This window comes from Hermetia illucens, chromosome 4 (genome assembly GCF_905115235.1).
Source record: "Hermetia illucens chromosome 4, iHerIll2.2.curated.20191125, whole genome shotgun sequence".
NCBI classification, from domain to species: Eukaryota; Metazoa; Arthropoda; class Insecta; order Diptera; family Stratiomyidae; genus Hermetia; species Hermetia illucens.
In genome coordinates, this window is record NC_051852.1 from 23,540,001 (window position 1) to 23,554,173 (window position 14,173).

Sequence of the window (14,173 nt, forward strand, 5' to 3'; positions counted from 1 at the left end):
AAATCTGAGCTCCGCGGCAGCTAGGTAGTACGGGTAGACCCTTGGAATCGGGACACAGACTATGCCCGCCGAAAGACCGCCTATGGAGTACCGCCTGGCCAATTCGACAGCCCGCTTATTCCTATTTACGTTCCTATGGCCGGGAACCCAAAGGAAGGTGACCTCAAGCGTGCAGGCCAGACTGTTCAGCGCTTGGCTGTCGGTTAGAATGGCTATGTTAGATATCGGCAGGCTTCCATTATCGACAGTACTTCCACTTGGAATACTCTGACGAAACCTGGGAAACTATACAACTCTGATACAGTGTGTGTATTCGTGAATACACGCGCCAATTTCACAGACCATCTTTGATACGTCGGGGAAGAATGCTGTATCATAGCTTTGCAGCACGTTGACGGTCTTTCACTCTGCTCTAGTTGGACAGTCCATTGCAAAATTTCTCGTGAAGTTCAGCTTAAGTGTGGCATAATGCGTCGAGGAGGCCCATATTTTCCGAGGTACTTCGTCTAAGATGTCCAACATCCGGACTCAGGTAGTCTGACGGCACTGCACGCCACAACGTATTTAATGTGGAGGTCTAGGCGAGGTGATGCAGGAGCATATTGAGAGCATGCCGGGCAGGCCTGCAGAGCCTCGGTAGCACCTGCACATGCGGTTCTTTGGATCCTATTCAGCTTCATTCTATTGTACTTTTTGCCCAAAGCGCTGTGCACATCCAGAGAACAATCCTCGGCTTGAGATCCCATTTGCTTTGCGGGCATAAAAGGCTGTACAGACCTTCTTAACCCGCAGTTCTATGTTCAATTTTCAATTTAGCTTGGATCCAGGATCAATTCCGTTTTTCCTTCCATGATGTTACTCATAATGGAGGGAAACATTTTTGACACTAATATCACCAAGTTGTCGGCATACGCCATCACACTCACTTCGCTCTTGTTGTCCGTCACTATTACGAGAGCACCGGCGAGATGGATTCATCCTGGGGCGTGCCTCTGTTCACAACTCTGGGCAATGGTTGCCTCCCAAATCCAAATGGAGTATCCTCGTTCTTAGCATGGATATTTTCCAATACGTAAGATACCCCTCCAGTCCAATACTGGTCATGGCTTCCTTGATGACGTTGGTACTAACATTCTTGAATGCCCCCTCTAAATCCAAGTAGGTAACTAGGTTATACTGTTTATACTGCAATGACCGCTCAACCGTGCCAATTACCTAGTGGAGAGCAGTTTCTGTGGATTTGTCTTTGAGGTAGGCATGCTGGGAAAAAGGCATTTCCTCCATAATCGCCTTAATAAATGTCCTGGACGCGCTCTAGGGTGTTCAACATAAAAAAGGTGAGGCTGTTTGGTCGAAAGTCCTTTGCAAACTCATAGCGGTGTCTGCCCGCTTTCGGTATGAAAACCAGCTGTGCTCATCTCCAAGACTGCGGTACGTATCCCAAAGAGATACAGTGCCGGTAAATCCCGACAAGCTATGACACAACCCTTTCTTGCTGCTTCTGTAACGTAACTGGTATTTTGCCATCTGGAGCCGGAGATTTATATGCGCGGAAGCTGTTTATAGCCCAACCGACTTTATCCTCGGTAATTACTGATTTCGGAGTCTCGCACAGCTGGGGTGTCCGCATACCCTCCAAGCAAGGCTCTGACTCACAGTCTTCCTTGCTGACGGGAAAGTGCGTCTAAACTAGGAGCTCCAAGGTTTCACCAGAAGATTCCATCTAGAACCTTTCCAACTTTTTAGGAAAGGATCGGTTCTTATACACCTTGGACGGAATCTTACTGAGCCTTGCAGATTCGCTGCTGCTTTCAATGTTCTTGAAATAGTCCAGCTTGCCGAACTTGTACTCCCTCAGGCAATCCATGCATGGCTTGCAATAGTTGTGTCTGTAACAGATGTTGAGGATCACCCCCGTCAACTTCCTTTAGGCTGGACAGATTCACCACACCATGGTGGCAATGCCGTCTTGATGTTTTAAAAGGCGATATTGAATGCCTCTTCCAGGGCTTCAACCTTTGACTCTACTTCGCCTGTCGTGTCAGTCTTGCTAATTTTTACACCGGAAAGTTTATTCTTGATAACTTGACTAAATGGTATTGCGTGTTACACCCGGCGTATTTACATTAACAGAATTCATGTTCAAACAAACAAACTGATTCTATTTTACTTTTTGTCAATGATTTTAGTTTATTCCCCCGAATACGGAATTTCGCTGAAGGAAGCACCAAGTGGTTGCCGAAATACGAAATACGGGAAATAAACTAAAATCATTGACAAAAAGGAAAGCCGAATCAGTTTGTTTGTTCGAACATGAACTTTACTAAACTTTCTCCAGTCCATCCTCTTGGGCTCTGAAAGGTTTAGAGACCTCTACGGCGAGATCCAGGCTGAAAAGTATCCAACTATGATTGAGAAGGATTTCTGGTCCGAGACTATCTAGTTCTCCATCCTAAGAATCCCATTGTCGATAGTTACAATTCACTGGGCTGGGAGAATATAAAATTGGTGTATCACCTTTTCCAGTTTGACCACAACTAGGTCTCTAGAACCCTGGTCCAGGCACGGAAAAACGTATAAATTCTTCCTCGCGAAGATACATACTCTAGATCTGTACTGATCAGCGTTTCCTGCGCTGTGGAATAAATTGTAATATTTGCTTTGGAGGTCGCATCCGATCCGGGGCTTCTGTCTAGTACGACATGGATGTCTTCCTCTCGGAGACAAGCAGGTTACCCAAGGGACACTTCTAACGCTGCAGATTTATCTGCGCTATCCTCAGCATAACCCGCTTGCGTGGTGGGTTCATCAGCCCCGTCGGATCGTCATTCCTCATTTCCTTCCGCAGCTCATTGGAATCAGGCTCTCGTCCGGTTTTGCAAAGCAAAATACTTTCACCTTGGCGTTCCTAACTATGAACCGCACTTTGCAGTCTTCATTTTCTGGTACCCCAAGGCATTCTCCGTTTATACGGAGCAGCAAACTTTGACTGTTCGTCTAAGATTCGGCACTCCTGATAACAATCCAGTCGTCCTAGTGGTTCGAAGGCGCGCGGATTGGAAGAGGTTGTCCTTATCCATGCGGATCTTCAGGAACCAGATGCAAACGACCGGTCTTCTGGGAATTTCGTCGTAGGGGATAAATTTGAACTTTTCGTCCTCTCAGGCGTCGCTGATCTTAGCGGCGCACGAACCGAGGAAGTCCCTGGAGAATTGGTCCTTGCAAGCTATAATGCGGAACCCACGGACTACCTGAGAGGAATCAAAGCATTGGATGGATCGCATGTGTTCGCCTTTGGGGTCTAGAAGATGACCATCTCCCACAACCTGGCCTCAACGACGGTCCACAGCTCCGGCGCTAGTTTGCCGCTAGCGAAATTATCATCTGCCAGTGTCACACATAAGTGGTTCCTGGCCACGAGGCTCAAGGGTTTCCTAGTTCGTGGCTGGTCGACTGGCTGTTACCCTTTTCTACAGAGATATCTTAGCGTCCAAACTCTTTCACACTCTGCTCCGTTCGTCTTTGAAGGCACCCAATGTATTCAGAGTTGTCCACGCAACCCTCGATGTATGCTATTCCACCTTAAATTGGGGTCCTATTAGCACCTTCTCCAGGGAGGGAGTCAAATCGGTCTCAACAAAGTTGACTGGGTTTGCCCATCTTGAGACTACGCGCTAATTGTTGGGTATAAAGTCAACACTTGGGACACCTCTTGTCCTCATAACTGGTCGTTCCTTCCGCCTTAAAGAATTGAAGAAATTTATCTCCCCTCTGTTAAACCTGTGGCCGACGATGAGGGATTAATCATTGGATAATTCAAAATCTCAACTTCCTCCAGACATTTATTTTACTTAATGAAAATTCACTTTGTGCTTCGAAACCTACCTCCCTTCTGACTTCCACTCATTCATCATCAATATTCGCCTGCTTAGGCTTATTGAAAGTGAAATGAAATAAAATTCTTGATCCTTCCAAACGAATTGAAGGGATTACAATCTAAGAAAAAACCAAATCATATCATCTTATGTCAAAAATTTAAATCTTCTTAGATTTGACGAGCTCAAGGTTCACTTCATTTGCCTCTCAAAAATAAGCCATCGTCGAATACAATACAGAGGAAACGGCAAAATGATGAACTTCTACCGGAGTTCAGGTGAAATCTCTTGCTCCTGCTCCTTCACGGATGGCGGAGCTAAGAATGTTTTACTTCTTTTGAATGAAAATTTAATGAGCATCATTATTCAAGATGAATACAAAACGGTTTGTGAAACACGAGCAGAATTTCGTAAACAGAATGGAATGTATTAATTTGCCTTGACAGAGAATCGGAGGATTCGACCGGAATATGGAAGAGACAAAATCCTTGGGGGAGAGATAACCCACAAAAGGTACAGTCGAAATTCTTCAGATGATTCAGTTAGGTGTGCGGTTACAGGAATTATTTCGCTGAATTTACTCAGGAATTTCGGGGTAAACTCAAACGTTTCGCCTCATTATTGTCAGTTTTGAAGTTGCGTAGTTGGTACAAAGGTGAAAAATGAGGAGACTTTTGAAGGGAGAAGGACACTTTTCCAATTGCGAATTTGAGCTTAAGCAATTGAATAAATTACCTCGCATTTCGCATCTTTAATTTAATCGCCTTCCAGTCAGACATGATTTGAATCTGGTTTCCTTTCTCTGCATTGTTGTCGATGATAATGTATTTTCAGATCAGACTGGGAAATTCTCGAAATTCGTCGTCATGTCCTTTTTGGATTTCCTGGAATCATCACAACCCGGGGCTGTAGGAATATCAAAATAGACGTCGTTATTATTGAGATTATTGAGGCTTTCGATATCTACTGAAGCGATGAGTATTTGATTTATTAAATTTTTCGAAAGAATTTGAAATACTGTCTCCAAGCTTCTCCAAAATGTCCTGCGGCTAGGATTGTTTCCTTCATGCTGAATGTATTGTTTGGAAAGATCCTTTCAGTAGCAAGTATTACAGACTGCTATCTGCGGACTTAAAATCCGCATTTTTATCTGAAATATTCAAGACGTACAGCAGATCAATATCAGGATTCATTTGTTTACCCGCATCTTAGAAGCGACTGAACTAATATTAAAAAAATAACAATAAATGAATGGAATTGCGGAAATACTTCCGCGAAAATAGCTATCTATGAAGGTATATTCCGCCGAGATATTCCAGTCCTTTCAAGACCAAATTAATATTGATGATAAATGAAGGAAAGCGCTTTGGGATGCCAAAGCGAGAACCTAGAAAATCGAGAGGCAAGGAAAACCCAGAACAGCCATAGAAGGAAATTATTCCCTTCAACTAAGGACACTTTAAGCTATGATGCTTGCCGATAGTAGGGAAATACTCTTTAGAGCAGCATGTTTGACAAGAGATCGATATTGTTGACCCATTTTCCAATTCGTCTGTGGAATCCAATTGAAAGGATGCCTGCAAAAAATTGAAAATTATTCAAAGAATTTTTACTGTCTCTCCTTTGAGAAAAAGGCGACATTATGTCGTTTAAGACTTTGCAGTCAAAGATAAGGTTGACTGGTTGATGCTTCTCCCGCGTTTTCAGAAGATGAAAGGGAATTATGGAGTAGATGCACATGACGAGTTTGATGTTTCCAATGGACGAAGAAGAGGACATGGAGGACTGGATTCTTGGATGTCTCCGCTTTAATCGCGTTAGTCTCTCCTGGAGTCCTCGGAATCTGATGGTTGAGTAGTAATGAAACTTGAAAACTGTCAAATTAGTAAACGATTTAATGAAGATATAATCGAAAATCATTGTCTGCGACTAACACATTTGTCCTGGATATAATCCTTTCTGACCCCAACCACTATTCGATAGTGTTAACAACAATAAAACAAATAATGAATAAAACACACGCACGGCGCCATTGAAAACATCCTGAAATATGAAAAATTGCCAAAACTTCGCCAACAGGCGTAGCAGAACCAACTATTCCTCATCCCTTACGAAGCAAAGCCATTGCGTGCAGAGCATTCCACCCTTTTTCACGGCTCTTATGCTTCCAATCCACGAACGAATCTGAAGCATTTATCGCAAGTTTGCCTGAATATTAAGCCCGAATATGTTACGTTTACTGTTATGGCGTTTGCCATCGTTCAGCGTAAATCACGTTTATATCATGTATGGATATTGTGTGACAACATTTGACTTTTAAGTTTCACGACAAGGCAATGGCAGCAGGAAAGCGTAACACTATGCAAATCGCAGGACTATAGTCTCGGAGGAAAAAGCGAGGTAAGGAACTTTGGGTTTCATGACTGTCTCGGCTTCGATGACTCGTGACATTTAAGCAAATTGCAATTACAGTCACGCCAACGACTTCTTGAAGAACCTCTGGGTGCGATTTATGGGGGTGTGTTAGGAGCACAGTAGTGTTTCCCAAGTTTTCAGACTAGGAAAGTGTTAGATACGAGGGTGGTGATTATTCAAAATTCTATGTAATAGGAGAGCAATAAAACACCTTAAGGTGAATGTTAGGGCTGCCAAGGAGTTTACGATTGCAGGAAGTACAAAAGAAGGTGTTTCACTGTATGGTTGTTTCCAGGACTGAATTATAACTTTGGTATTTTCTCAATTGTGATTTAATTAAAGCAGGATTACGTTTTCTATAATAATCTGAAGTTGACAGAACGGTGTGATAAATTAAGTCTCCTGTCTTTCTGTACTTTCTACTCCTTGGAGATGTCCAAATAATGCTTAAGTCTCCTAAAACGCATCCATCAATTATCAGGAACGAAAATCTATGTTTGGACGTAGAGTGCCTTCTTCAAAGGTTTAAATGTTCTGTAAGATATTGACCCGTACGGTATGTAGGTTTACCAATTATTAGCAGCAATTGACAAACCTGAGTTGAGTCCATATTAACAATAATTTTCTCCCTCGAAATAATCTGATGTCATCCGCATACCCTTAGGCGTGACATCCCAGTTTGTTCAGTAAGACTAATACTTCGGTTTTGTAAACTCCTACAATAAAGGTGGCAGGACATACCATGCAGATAACAATACAGAGATGATCTTAAAACAACTTGTCACCAAGTCAACGGTTGTAAATGTCACACATTTTGCCTCTCTGCTTCGCTTCCTACTGGCTGATATGTTTGACTCAAAGGATGTAGTATCGAAGGTACCTGCACAGTGTTCATCAGGATCATGATGGCCGTCTCTTTATTGATAGCTGCGGTCTCAACCTTTGATGCTAGCTGATGAGGTGCTTCTTGATAAGATTTTTCGCATTCCCACTGGTTGTAGAATTCACCCGATCTTTAGCTATAGTCTTCTGGAGCCGCTTTCCTTCTAGAAGTGTCTGAATTTCCTGTCTCTTCCTATTTCTGTCCTACACCAGGCAAGGGTTTTGTTATATTCCTCCCACTCTCTTGTCCTTTATGACCTACTGTATTATTAGCAGGCTTACGGTCATTGTCGCAACGGTCCGTCCTTTCAATTGAACCTGGTGTACTGGTGGTTTTTTGTCAGCCTAGGGCCATTTTCATATATGGTTGCCGTAAAGCTCCATGTTGGGCATAGCGCACCAATCACATCCTTGGACTGCCACTGACGACTGAATGCCTCACAAAAAAGAACGAGGTAGAAGAGGCCATCAACCGCGAATGTCCGGAGATAACCAATGCCCGGATCCAGTATCACCTCTGCGAATTTCCGAGGTCAAAAACTCGCTATGGTGGAAATTGCGGGACAATACGCGAGGAAGCTTCTAAACAGCGGGAAAATCAGAATTGGCTAGGTAGGGTCTAGGATACGAATCCGGGCGCCCCAACCAAATATTACAGATGTTTGAATTATGGGCACCCGTCTGCAACTTGCCCGGGACCTAACAGAAAGGGAACATGCCAGTCCAGTCTTCAGAACAGAATTGATTTAGTAGTCATTAGTGAGCAGTACCGAAGCAAGGACTCATGGCACCCTGACATATCAGGTACCGCTGCCATATGGGTTCGGAACGGCATCCTTCTTAGGGTTCTTACTCAAGGCCAAGGGCACGGCTTTGTCTGGATTCGGAGTTCAGGGATAACGTTTTTCAGTGTCTATCTTACGCGGAATGGTAGGACTGGTAGTTCTAAACAACGGATCCACCGCAATGTTCCGACACCCAGACTGCAAGGAAAGCATTCCAGATGTAACCTTCGCGTCGGAGTCACTGGTGTCGCTGGTGTATAGATGGCGAGTTCTGGAAGACTGCTCGGCAAGCGATCATCAATACATTGCCTTCGAAGTGGTTAACACAAACTGTTGGTGTGCGCCAACCCGCCGCTCTTCCTTTGCATGGAACGTCGCAAAGATGAACACCGGGGGTTTTATCGAAACTTTTGGAATAGATGGGGCCGCGCTGAAGGGTACTCCTTGTGGTGGGGCTGCAGTTAACACTGTCCTAAATTCAGTTATGAACCTGATAACGACGGTTAGGGCAACTTCCATGCTCAGGAGGGCCTCCAGACGTGACGAACCTTCTATGTGTTGGTGGACGGCGGAAATTACAAAGCATCGAGACTACCAACTCTCCAACAAGAAAGCGCCAGGATGCGATGGCATCCCAGCAGAGGTATACAAACTGGTATTCCAATACCGGCCAGACCTACTACTCGGCGCATTCGACGCTTGCCTAAAAGGCAGCATTTTCCCTGTTTGTTGGAAGGTGGCGAGGCTTGCACTGATTAGCAAAGTGAAAGACGACTCCGAGTTGCCGTCTTCATACCGCCACTATGTATGCTTGACCTTGCTGGAATAGTGCTCAAAAAGCTCATCGGAAGTAGACTCGCTGAAGCGATACATGCTACCAGAGATTTATCTCCCCGGCATGCAGTTTGGTTTTAGATTAGGGAGGTCCACAGTTGATGCTGTCATGCAAGTTGTGGAAGTCCTTCGACGACCGGAGGCGCATAGCCGCCGAACTCATCGGGTGGTGCTCCTCGTAACGCTTGACATCAGAAACACCTTTAATTCCGTAAAATGGAGTATGGAGGGACTATCTAAGGAACCGCCTCTAGAGTATCAGAGGGGGATGGCATTCGCGTCGCAGGTAACACAGGAATCCATCCTAGGGCCTGACCTTGGAACGCTATCTATCTACTTAAACATAACATGCCAAAAGAGTCCCGTCTGGCCAGTTATGCAGACGATGTCCCGGCGCTTGTTGCTGCGAGTAAGTGGATGGATCACTACTCATGGTTTCAACCTTGTACGGAAAAAAACCGAAATAGTCATCCTAACTAAAAAGAGAAGTTCGACTCTGCATCCCATATCGTTCGGCGAGTCGATAATCGAGTCAAAACCAGCGGTAAAGTAGCTCAAACTGATTCTTGACTTAAAGATGAACTTTTTTGAGCAAAGCAAAGAAGAAGTGAGCAAAACTGTAGCTAATGGCAAATATTTGGGGTCCTCCTGATGAGTTCAACGCAATCTGTCTTGGGAGGTATGGTCTGACGCTCTTCGCAATGAGGTATATCATAGGCGCCTCGGACAAGTACGGAGACAGGGAGCTTTGCAGGTGGCGTCTGTGTACCGTATTGTCTGTGAAACGGCCGTGATGGTGATCGCGGGAGAGATCCTCGTTGTCCTTCTTGCTAGCGAGCGTCAAGCGGTCAAGCCTTGGCAAATGTTCTTTATAATTCGAGTGTGTTAGGTGTCGATAGATATATATGTTTCACGCGCTCGGTATTATTATGCTTCGGAGACCACGTGCCTCCTCCATCAGTGATAGTACCAAATTAATTGATTAATAGAATTGAAGCTAGAAATCTTTCTGAGGTCCTCAAAGGATGGTCTAGCTAGTGTTCGTAGTCTGATTCTAGCAAGAGCTGGGCAATCGCGGAGGAAGTGCCAAAGGGTTTCCCCTTCTTCTCCGCCGCTTCGGCAATGCGAATTGTAGGGTAAGCCAAGCCTGGCAGCATGGTCCCCTATCGACCAGTGCGCCATGCAGACCGTCGTAATTTTGTATGCATTTGCACATGTCTGGCACAGGAGTACTCATGGTCGGGTCTCGATATAGGCGGGCCAAGTCCTCCTTGACTTGGCACAGGTGGTGAGCCTTCGCTATCTGAGGTTCACAGCTGTTGAGTAATACGAGTAGATTCCGCCTTTGACAGCCACCGTCGGATACCGATTGTGCCCGCCAAAGGACTATCAAGAGCAGACAGTGAGAGCCCGCTCATTTTTCTTTATGTTCCTATGCCCGGGATTCTTTTGGGATTCACGTGGTTGAAACTAAGTGACTTGATGGCCGCTTAGCTGTCGGTTCCCCCATAGTTCGATTGGAGGATGGTGACCCATTATTTCAAAGTACACTCTCTGTTGTGAGGGGTCCGTCAATATACCAGGTAATTAGTGACTGGTTTAAGCGTATATCAATGTCACGCTTTATCAATTCGTCCAATTACTCTAGCGTGTTTCAAATTTCTTATCGAAATGAAACCACATTGTCATCTTATCCCTTTGTATCAGTAATTTGGAGCACTGCCTAGAAAGAATATCAATTTTCCTGATACTCTAAGCCATTCTGAAGATTGCCCCCTTGCTTGCATCTGTATATGAAGATGTAGAGGAGTTAATCCCAGGAGGCCGTTAGGTATATTTTCACTACCCCACTGATACTCGCTCAAGCTTTTCTTCGAAGTTTGTGTAATTCCCTGGCTGCCGTGCTTAGTTCAGTTCTCTCTTCTGTTCAAATTATCGTCTTAAGGGTAACCATAAGCCTTATTATTGCATTGTATATCCGAAAAATGATCTTCAAGGGCAACCCCATTTTTTCCCTACTATGGACCTGCAAGTCATTAGAGCTCTCGCAACTTTCCAACATGTAATTTCAACATGCGTCTTCCAGAGTAATTTCTGATCTAGTGTAATTCTTAAATATTTGACCTCTAGTTTTCGTTTCACCTCCATGCCGTGTAACCTAATAGCTTTCAGGTGATGAAGCTTACGCTCGATTACTGCACAGTCCCGTCTTCTTCGTACAGGTGTTAGTAATTTTTAGATGGAGATCAAAGATTAAAACAATCTGGTCAGCGTGCTAGTATCCCACTTTGTTTGTTTGTTAGTTCTCGGAGGATCCATCCACTGCCATACTCCGCATAAACGGTGACAGTACCCTGTGGACAACCTTGTGGTAGTCATGACAATAGAATTTGTACCTATCGGCCCTTTAATTTGTAGACTCTCTAGTATTTTTCCCATCCAGAAGGCCACGATGTCTCTCTCCCCTGCGGATCAGGACATATCGAATCTCTCCCTATAATTTCGGTTGAGCATCCTGATCGGTAAGCGTGGTGGGATTACGCATTAGGTCTTACGCCAACTTTATCTTCGGGTTTCTTTCGTGTGAAACAGCATCCCACATTGCGGAAATCATCCTAATCGATATCTTGGACTGGAAGGTTCGGTTGTTCAGTATCACAGATGAAGGCTGTCATAACAGAAAGAAGGTTTTGGTGGACCTACAAACTTATCCTTAACAGCATTGAATGTCTACGGAAAAAGAAAATCAAATATAACCTCACCTCATTTCTCAAAGGGCATGAAGAATACCGGGAGTATACTTCACCTGATTGTCCAGATTGCTAAAGGGTTCTAGAAGACCTCGGGTACGTATTTTTTACAGTGAATGAGACTTATGAACTTTGAGAAAATTCTAGTTGAAACAATTTACTTCGACACTGCAAACCATTTTATGAACCCTGAAATGATTTTCACGAAGAACAAACCAAAAGTTCATTTGCAAATAAGGACTTCATGCTACCCCAAATTCAATTTTTAAATGGTTCATAGTCAAACTTCAGTAGTTGCGAATTCTGACCGTACTACATTCACTTTACCAAAAGTCAATTCTCTTACCTTTATACACAAAAGGCTGCGTAAATAATTTAAATAGAATGGCATGCAATTAATTTTGCAACTCTTGCGGTATGCAATCCTTTTGTACGGTATTCCCTCTGGCCCTTGGTACTCTTGACTATTATTTCGGTCCTGGTTCAGTCAGCAGTTGCATAGCACAAACTACCCCACATCTACCAATTTTTTATTCACCAGAAACACCGCTTAACCAGTTACGAAATCCTGCAAACCAGGACACAAAATAATCTGCAAACAGTCCGCCGTAATAAAGTTTTCATCCTTTTTGTTGATATTTACCAGTAACAAACACAATTTCCGTTGCATGATGCATTGCTGAAATTGAATAGAAATACAATGGACGCACGGACGACGGAGCGGTTTGATGGCATCAGTTGCACATGGAGTTCTTCTATTTTTCGAGTTGCCTTTAATTCTGTTGTTGTTGCTTCGAATTCTAGTCCTTGTTCGGTAACAAGCAGTCCTCACATGTCGGGAATCATTCGTCAAAAATGAGCAATATGTATCGAGTAGGATGCAAATGCAAGGAGGCAGTAATTTGTCAGTACAATAGCTGGAGGTATTATTTGTTATGGGACTCGGACCCAGCAGGCTCTGTTTGTTTCATTGATTTTGTTCAGGACTTTTTTGCCAGTTTGGCCAATGTAGATGAAACGCTTTGTAAAAAAATATAAACCAAACAAAAAGTTTCTAGCCGATGGTATTTGTGTAGGTCGAGGCACGTCTTGCATGTAGTCAGAGAGTCTAATTATGGAAACATCCACGCTATCCGCATCCTGCGTAATATTCCCGAGAAAAATGTCTGTTTGATCCTACTTAACTCCAGAACTCCCGCAAATATCCGTCTAATAAAAAAACACGACACAAAACTTGAAATTGTAATTTCTTATCTTAAGGACATTCCGGTAGATAAATTTCTCAAGATTAACTTTTTGAAAGGAACACTCATTCGTTCAACGTCTGAAATCCACCCAGCAGGTTTGAATATTTGGCTGCGTCTGCCAGAAGCCACCGTCGGGTGAATTGAACTTCCAAATCTCTGGCTCTTAATCTTTATCCTTTCTCCCAATGCTCGGTCACTGGCTGTCTTACACTATCTGTCTATATAGCTTGGCCTTTTACAACGTATATCCACATTATCAGGGCCGACAATGTAATCGGTCGAGTCCTAGATCCAGTCCTTGCCAATATCTCTTCCCACACTCTCACAAATTTTTCTCAATAAAAACTTTATCAAGGGATTGCCACTGTGCTTGCGTACGATGAATTTCCCTGAGTGTCATGCAAATGACAATGCCTTGGATTAACACCCTGAGCGCTGGCTGGATTAGGAACCTGCGGATAGTACGATTGGGGACCACAAAAAGTACCCAAACATATGATCGTCTACCAGCGAGCTATTCTCCTTTACGCCCGAGATTCTATCAAAGAGGACCCACAAACACTACACGCCTTGCTCCTTTGCCGATGCTCAAATACAAAATTCCTCCCAGATACCAATTTCTGCGGGAAATCAGGTCTCGCCATCGTTTTTCCCATTTCGGCCCTATCTGTATCCTTTTTAGAGGACATCATCTACTACGGGGACGACATTGGAACAAATTTGTGGCTGGAAACTGTTTACATATCTTTATCTCAATGCAAAGCGTTCAGGGGATGAAAGAAGGGAGGCTTGATTTAAATGCTTTGCGAACCGCCCAATGTGTTTTTGGCTACCCACCCCCTTATTTCGTTAAACATCTCCCACATATGTGGGTGCCTTGTTCCAAGCTCTTACGGTGGGAGCGAGATTTTGGTGATTTTGAAAATTTCTCGCCTGGTACCAAGAATTTGCCACGAGGGTGCTTTCATATGAAATGTTTCACTTGCACAGATGATATTGCTTTGGTGTCCTTTGAATTTAAGGTAGATAAGGATCAGGTTATAATCCTTAGTGTTGTAATGGCGTAATATCATCACGAATAAAGGTGCAGGGGATGTCCCGTAATTTCGGGTTGAATAGAGCCAGCTAGCTTTTCATGTTTTCATTACATAGACACAAAGGCGAATCTAACCGGGAAGGGGTAGGTTTTTCGGGTAGACATTAGTTCTCTTTGGACGGGTTGGCAGATAATGCCGGCATTCCTTCAAAAGTTTCTTGAACAATATGAACCAGGATTTATGTTCACATCGTTAATCCTGAAGAGTAATCTATTCAATTTGTTTTATTTCATAATAAATTTAAATACAATGTGGGATTCTCATTTGCAGTTAGAAGAGGGAACCCAC